The sequence below is a fragment of the Elaeis guineensis genome, chromosome 10, assembly GCF_000442705.2.
Source record: "Elaeis guineensis isolate ETL-2024a chromosome 10, EG11, whole genome shotgun sequence".
Taxonomy (NCBI): Eukaryota; Viridiplantae; Streptophyta; class Magnoliopsida; order Arecales; family Arecaceae; genus Elaeis; species Elaeis guineensis.
Window position 1 is genome coordinate 76,370,212 of NC_026002.2, and position 9,101 is coordinate 76,379,312.

Below are 9,101 nucleotides of genomic sequence, written 5' to 3' on the forward strand. Positions count from 1 at the left end.
GTTTTGTGCATGCATGTTGGCATGAGCAGAAGAAAAGAGTCTTTCTGACATGGGATTAAGATGCATGTGGTAGCCCATATCACCTTTCATCCTTTGTTGCACATCTCAAAGTATGAGATGGATTTTTTTTAAAATTTTTGGGGTGGAGAAAAATTAGAAACGAGAAGGGTCTCTCGTGCACGTGCATAAAAGCATTGCATCTCTCTATGCTTTGGAGAGTCCTTCCCCTAATCAAATGCTTTCAAGTTAGAATAATTTTTTTTGATAATGTTCCACATTTGACAAGCTATTTTGGGTGATTTTTTCAGACTTATCAAATGGCCAAATGGATACTGGAAACTTCTTCACATGCACGCGCATGTGGTGATCAGCACTCATGTGAAGAGGTGCAAGAATCATTTTTTTTCATGGATTTTTTGATCTTCTTATTAGATGATCTGAGATTAGAATTGAATCTCCTATACACATAAATTTTTGTGGATTTTTTTGATTTAAGAAGGGATGCGAAAACATCCCTTCTCTGATCACACATGCAGAAGAGGAAGCTGATCGACTTATCATTGATAAGAGTCCTTCTGCTTGAAGGAACTCTTATCTCTGATAATCAGATCAAATAAGACTTTTTTATGAGGTGTGTCCCTCCCTTTTGGCATCCCTTTGGTGGCTATAAATTGGTTTGGATGTTAGGTGTTCGAGGTATTCAAATCAAGTTTTCAATTTCTCTCCGTTGCTCTCCTTTCTTTCTTACAACCTATCTTAGTTTTAGGACAAGACTTTGGGATTTAAGACAAAGCCTTATCTAATCCTAACAAGAGTTGTAAGGGTCTTAAAAAAGAAGAATTAGAAGTCTAGAGAAAGTTATGAAAGGGTAGAGTCAGGTTCTTGGAGAAACCTGATCGATACAGGGCTAATCGAGTTCTAGGGGCTAGAACTCTTGGAACAAAGTGAAGGAGTGCTGTCTTTGGTTCAATTTTTGTGTGGATCACTGTTGGATGGTGGACACTTGGATGTATCATAAAAATTAAGATTAGTGCTATAGGTATTCATCTTATTCAAGTTTAATTTATTATACTTTGATTATTATAGTTAAAAATTTTTGGGCATTGGGATTTTCAGTGCATCGGGTGTTTCGAATAAAAAATTTTAAACACTTAGTCCTTCCATTGCACCATCGAAACCCAATAGTGGTATCAGAGCCTACCTTGATCTATATAATCAAAGGTTAATTTTTATCTTGATTGTGATTAAGCATGATTTTTTGATTTGGTTCAAGTCGGGTCAAGGATTGAACCCGATTGAACATTCAAACCCTAGCACATCTTAGAGATATATTTTATGTTAAATGCATGATGTATGTGTAGAATCTTTTTTAGTAACTTAGTACTCTAATTGGGGTTCATCACTAGGCCATCCGGTCATAAGAGCAAGTAGGGTTTAGAGACCCTCTCTTCCTATTCCATAGGGTACTCTTATGGCATGTAGGGGTACCACTGTGATGTCCTAAGAAGAAGAACTACGAAAAGAGTATTTTATGTTCATGCATATTATTAGAACTTCATGCATATGTGATATGCTTAAGATGCTTAATTATAATTATGTTGTATGATTATATTTTCATATCTTAGAGATATGATAAGATGCCATGATTGGTTGTTATGATTATTAAGATATAACTATAATAGTGTATCATTGTGATTGATTGAATTAGGATATATTTGAGACCATTAAAGTCCTCATAAAAATCATATTAAGTCATAGTATTATAAACCAGTAGCTGATCTATTTTTTGAATCGATTAATCAATTGGTGTCTAAGAAGTATTTCAAGTGCAGTGGTTATTTAATTAGTTCCATTGCTAGCCTGACCAATTTTATTAGTGTCTAAAAAAAGCAACGAGAGGACCTCCACTAATCTTAACACTTTTCTAATCAATTGGATTAGTTTAAATCTTGAATGAAGATAGCTTAGTGTTTTGAACACAACATATGCCTTCCTTCATGTCTAGTCAATATCCTATCAAAAATCATACAGGTTTGTTATGATATCCACAAAGCTTGCTATAGAGATTGATGTAGGTTTGTCTTGGTACATATTAGATACTTTATGGTATATTTTGGATATATTATTTTGTTGTGATATCCACAAGGGCAGTATTTTTCAAATATGACTGTATAGAATGAAGAGTCTGACTTAACTAAAAGTACTATAGTTTATTGTGATATCCACAAAACTATAAGTATTTTTAGAGGTAAGGATTATGCTGAGAGTTGCATGAGATATAATTGGATAGACTTTTCTACCTTTGAATTTATTGAGATTTGTTGTGATATCCACAAGGCTTCATTGAGGGATTAGGATCTCAACCCCATTAAGAAATCAGATTAGGATTTATCGTTTACCATAGGAGAGGGCTATGGTATCCGATAAAATAGTGAGAGTCATAACTAGTTTAAAAATCCTCATCTAGTTATGCATGCCAAATATGAGTGATTTGCTTATACTATTATTCTTTATTTATGTAGATTTAAGTCTACATTATGGCTTCTTTATTTTTATTGCATGAAATATGTTGATCGATCCAGTTATGTAGATTGGTTGAGAAACTTGCACGTTAGATTTATATCGAAGAAGAACTCCGATATTCTGGATATTCCTGATCTTAAGATAGTCAGTAATAATGAGAAGATAATAGATATTCATAAGGATATTATCTGTTCATTTTGTGGTAAACTTAGATATTGAGAGTATAATTGCAAGAATAATCTTGTAAGATTGAAGCAGAGTGCAAGTATAGCACCAAAAGGTGCATATATAATATAGACCTATTTTTTATTGAGTGGCTCAGACTCTGATGCTTAGGTATTAGATATCGTTTGTGGATCACATATTTATAATTCATTACAGCAACTACAGAATATCAAAGATCTGAAAAGAGGTAATCTCGAGCTCTATGGCACAAGTAGAGAGTCTATTTACATAAAGACTATGAGAACCTGTATGCTTGATTTACCTTCAGACAAAATTTTAGAATTGAAAGACTGTTATTACATGCCAAAAGTCGTTATAAACATTATTTCTATACCTTTGTTATTAAAATAAGATTATGAAATAAGGCTAATAGAAAATGGATGCTCTATTTTTTTTTTCAATAAATTTTATGGCAGCGGCTATATTGATAATAATTTTTTAATTCTTGTACTCAATAAAAATATTTTTTATATTAAAAAAATTATTTAAAAAAAGAGAAAAGATGTGAATATCACATATCTCTGACATTGTCTCTTGGTCATATTAGTGAGTCAAAGATAGACAAGTTATACAAAGAAGAATTTTTGACCCATATGATTATAAATCATTAGAAACTTGTGAATCTTGTCTCATGGGTAAGATGACCAAGACTCTATTTTCTGGACATGGAGAGAGGGCAAATAAGTTGTTAGCCCTAGTACATACAGATATATGTAGACCAATGACAACTCAGACTAGAGGAGGATACTCCTATTTTATTATCTTTCCAGATGATTTATCCAGGTTCGGATATGTGTATCTTATGAAACATAAATCTAAAGCTTTAATAAGTTTAAGAAGTATCAATGTATGGTCGAGAAATAAACTAAAAAAAATATCAAGGTTCTTCGATCTGATCGAGAAGGAGAATACTTATCCAGTAAATTTCTTGATCATCTTAAAAGTAAAGATATTCTCTCTGAATGAACCCCTCCTTATACACCTTAGTTAAATAATATAGCAGAAAAGAAGAATCGCACTTTGAGGGATATGGTGCAGTCTATGATATGCTTTACTGATCTCCCAATATCATTCTAGGGGTATGCCCTAGAGACTGTCATATATATTTTAAACAAAGTACCTTCAAAATCTATTACAAGCACACCGTATGAGATATGGAAAAAAAGGAAGCCTAATCTTAAACATCTTAAGATTTAGGGTTGTCCTGCTTATGTCAAAAATATTTTTGGACATAAGCTTAGTTCTAGATCAGATAAGTGTAGATTTGTAGGATATCCTAAAGAAACTAATGGATATTACTTCTACCACCTTACCGAATAAAAGATATTTGTTAGTAGGTATGTCATTTTTTTTTGAAAAATAAATTCATCCAAGAAAGAGGCAGAGGGAGGAATATTGAACTTATAGAAGTTTAAGATCTATAAATCGATCCAGAAATATCTGTGATTGGACCATAAGAAGATCCTCAATCAGAAGTATCCAAGGATGAGGTACATCCATAATGCACACGTCCTCTCTGAAGGTCAGATAGAGTAAGTCAAGCACCTCTAAGATATGATTTTATCATTGAGAATGATAATTTGATCAATATCATTTAGGATGATGATCCACTAACCATTTAGAAGCTGTCATGAGTAGAGACTCAGACAGATGGCTGGAAACCATGAAATCTAAGATGGACTCGATGTATATCAATCAAGTATGGACCTTGATTGATGCACCTAAGAGTGTTACCCCAATAGGGTGCAAGTGGATTTTCAAGAAGAAGATCAGAGCAGATGACCAAGTAGAAACCTACAAAACTAGGTTAGTGGTGAAGAGCTTCAGACAAAGGTAAAAAATTGATTATGATGAAACCTTCTCACTAGTGGCTATGCTCAAATCCATCAGGATTTTACTTGCTATAGTGGCATACTACGATTATGAGATCTGACAGATGGATGTCAAGATCGCATTACTCAATGGTAATCTAGAGGAAGAGATCTATATGACTCAGCCAGAGAGTTTTGTCTCAAGTGGGAGGGCAAATCAAGTATGCAAGCTAATGAGATCCATTTATGGATTGAAGCAGGCTTCGAAGAGTTGGAACATCCGATTTAATATGACAGTTAAAGAGTTTGGCTTTATCAAAAATAAGAATAAACCATATATATATAAGAAGACAAGTGGGAGTGCTGTTATCTTCTTGATTTTGTATATTGATGATATAATGCTCATTGAGAATGATATTCCAATGATGCAATCGATCAAGACTTGACTATCGAATAAATTTTTTATGAAATACTTGGATGAAGCATCCTATATATTGGGTATAAAGATCTATAGAGATAGATCTAAAAGGATGTTAGGCTTATCCCAGTCATGGTACATAGATCTCATATTAAAAAAAATTAATATGAAGGCAAGTAAAAGAAGTTACCTACATACAAGTTATGGTATACGTTTCTCAAAAAAAATATATCCTAGGACACTAAAGGAGAGAAAGAGGATGAATAAAATCTATTATACTTTGACTGTGGGATCAATTATGTATATCATGCTATGTACCAAGCCTGATGTAGCTTATGCCTTAGCTGTAGCTAGCAGATTTCAGACTGATCCAAGGAAGGATCATTGGAAAGCTGTGAAAAATATTATGAAGCACCTAAGAAAGACTAAAGATATTTTTTTCATATATGGTGGAGGATCAAAGTTGAAACTAGAGAGATATACAGATTCTAATTTTCAATCTGATCTAGATGATAGCAAGTCAATATCAGGGTACGTATTTATCCTAGATAGTGGGACAGTGAGTTGGAAGAGTTTCAAGCAGCAGACAGTAGCTGACTCAATTACTGAGGTAGAGTACATCGTTGCTAGTGAAGCCATTAAGGAAGCTGTCTGCATGAAAAAATTCATCATAGATTTAGGAGTCATTCCTAAGATTGAAGGACCAGTGCTACTCTATTGTGATAACATTGGGGTCGTTATTCAAGCTAAGGAACTTAAATCTTATCATAGATCCAAGCACATCCTTAGACGCTTCCATCTTGTTCGAAAAAGAGAGACAAGATGTTGTCTTTGAACGAGTGGATACAAAGAATAATATAGCAAATCCATTCACTATGGCCATACCACCGCAGCTATTTGATTGCTATCTTGATTGTTTGGGATACAAAAGCGATTGGCTTTAGTGCAAGTAGGAGATTGAATGAAGAGTGCCCAATAAGCCAATCATGTGTTGCGATGGAATTTTTTTTTGTAATTTTTTAACTCATGTAATGACATTATTATTTTAGGCATTGATTCATCATTTTAGCTACATCTTATAATGTCTAAAATTATGATGAACCTTAAAGATTAGGACAATGATTTTAGGAGACATGAATGGGTCATACTGATGAGATCTAAAATCTTAAAATTCTAATCTTAAATATTCTTGGTCGTAGAAGCATTGAGTCAGAGATCAAAATTTCAGATAGACAGATACATCCTACGTATGCTCGATGGAGAGAATGGTAGATCTCACTAGCCACTTGTGTATGGGATACTAATACAAAGATATGGGTACTCATTTAGAAAATGAGTCCACTAAATTGACTCGATGAAAGAAAATATATTATGGAAGCCTTACTTGCATGTCAAAGATGGTTATCTAAGTGGGAGTTATACAAGTTATCCTTAAACCTGAGATCACCATAGAATCTTATATACATGAATCCATATTTTGGTTCATATCCAAGCATGATATTAAGATATGTACGGGGTGTTCTGGATATGATGGAGTGTGTATGAAGGTTGTGAGTTGATCAATATGGAATCAATCACTCCTAGTAAAAGGAGATAGCATCCTATGTATTCTCAATCCTAGATGACTTGAAAAAAATCTTTTGACCAAAAGCAAGAAGGAGATTAGAAAATTTTTTTAATGCTTCTTTATTAAAGTCATCATTGGTTAATTGAGAATCATTATGAATATGTATTTGAGTTTGACATGGTTTCATACTCATGAACATATTCAGGGTGCAGAAATGATCGAAGGATTGAATTGTATGGTAACTTATCACTGAAGGATATATTTAGTATTTTTATCAAATTTTATATCTTCTGGATAGTCATGATATATTGTTATATGTCAATCTTGACTTATAGATTTTTGATTGAATTAAAATGTTTAATTCGATCGTCAATTAGAAAAGATTCTAATTGTTGAGCTCGGATTAGCTCGATTGGACCTTAATTGATTAGATTAAAATCTAATCAAATTAGATCAACATATATCTAGATCTACTACTAGCTAGATGTAGAATCTAATGAGTCACACACATATAAAAATTGGTCAAAGATCCTTTTGAAAAAGGTTGATTGAAATTTTGGATTCAATCAGGATTCCGGTAAGCATGCTAGCACGTGTGGAAATCCTAGCTCCTTTGGAGATCAATTTGCTCTCATCCCTTTCTAATTAGCTAGCTCAATTTGGTAGGTATTTGGGTTAGATTGTGCCACCTGAAAGTAGCCCAAATTGGAGCATCAAATCCCAAATTAACACCATTTATGAAGAGTCCAAGTTGTGGTGGACTCTTGGCGCAAAACAAGTTTTGCGCGTGCATGTTGGCATGAGCAGAAGAAAAGAGTCTTCTGAAATGGGATTAAGATACGTGTGGTAGCCCATATTACCCTCCATCCTCTAGTGCACATCTCAAAGCATGAGATGGATTTTTTTTGAAATTTTTGGGGTGGAGAAAAATTAGAAACGAGAAGGGTCTCTCACGCACATGCAGAAGCATCACATCTCTCTATAATTTGGAGAGTCCTTCTCCTAATCAAATACTTTCAAATTAGAATAATTTTTTTGTAAATATGTTCCACATTTGATAAGCTATTTTTGGTAATTTTTTTGACATTTTTTTAGACTTATCAGATGGCCAAACGGATGCTAAAAGCTTCCTCATGTGCATGCATGCACGGTGATCAGCACTCGCATGAAGAGGTGCAAGGGTCACTTCTTTTCATAGATTTTTTTATCTCTTTATTAGGTGATCTGAGATCATGATTGAATTTTCTATCTATATAGATTTTTTTTGATTTTTCTGATTTGAGAATGGATGCAAAAATATCTCTTCTCTGATCGCACACACAGAAGAGGGTGCTAATCGACGTATTATTGATAAGAGTCCTTCTGCTTGAAGGAACTCTTATCTCTGATAATCAGATTAGATAAGATTTTTTTTGTGGAGCATGTCCCTCCCTTTTGGCATCCCTCTAGTGGCTATAAATTGACCTGGATGCTGGGTGTCCGAGGTATTTAGATCGGATTTTCAATTTCTCTCCGTTGCTCTCCTTTCTTTCTTACAACCTATCTTAGTTTTAGGACAAGGCTTTGGGATTTAAGATAAAGCCTTATTTAGTCCTAACAAGGGTTGTGAGGATCCTAAATAAAAAGAATCAAAAGTTCAAAGGAGATTTTGAGAGAGTGGAGTCAAGTTCTTAGAGAAATCTGACTAGTACAGGGCTAAGGAGTTCTAAGGACTGGAACTTTTGGAGCAAGGTGAAGAAGGAGCACTGTCTGTGGTTTAATTTTTATGTGAATCATCATTGGAGGGCAGACACTTGGATGACTTATGAAAATTGGGATTAGCACTATAGGTATTCATCTTATCTAAGTTTAATTTATTGTATTTTGATTATTATAGTCAAAGATTTTTGGGTATTAGTGTTTTCGGTGCATCAACTGTTTTAAATAGAAATTTTAAACACCTAATTCTTCTGTTGTGCCACCGAAACCCAACATCAGTTTGATCCAATCTGATCTAATCCAAATCCAAATTTGGTTAAATCCAAATAGAGAAGGATAAATCTAATCTAATTAGACACCTAATCTTCTTAATCAAGTCTTAATCTAATTAGAAATTAATTGGACCCATGTCCTGATCAAATTAAGAATTTATTTTTTTAAGTGATTGGTTATCTTATAACCTAATTGGATCAAATCTAATTAAATCTAATTCAATTAGACTTGATTTGAACCTCTTTACTCAATCAAATTGAGTTAATCAGTAATCTAATTGCTAATTAATACTCTTGTAATTCACAAACCCTTAGGAAATTATATTATTACAATCTTTGCATGAGGTTAATTATCAACCACATTGATGATTATATTCTTCAACGATTCACAATCATTGATCAACCATCTGATTGGACAGAAATCTCCTCTGTGTGTGACTCCATAGATTCAAATACTAAGCTTGTAGCATAGGAATAAATTTTTATACTAATCAAAGTGATCATCTAGCAATGATACCTGACATTCGGATAGATCGAATTGTTGCAAAGTAATATTCAAGAATCTTGAAGTATGGTTGCCGTATAAT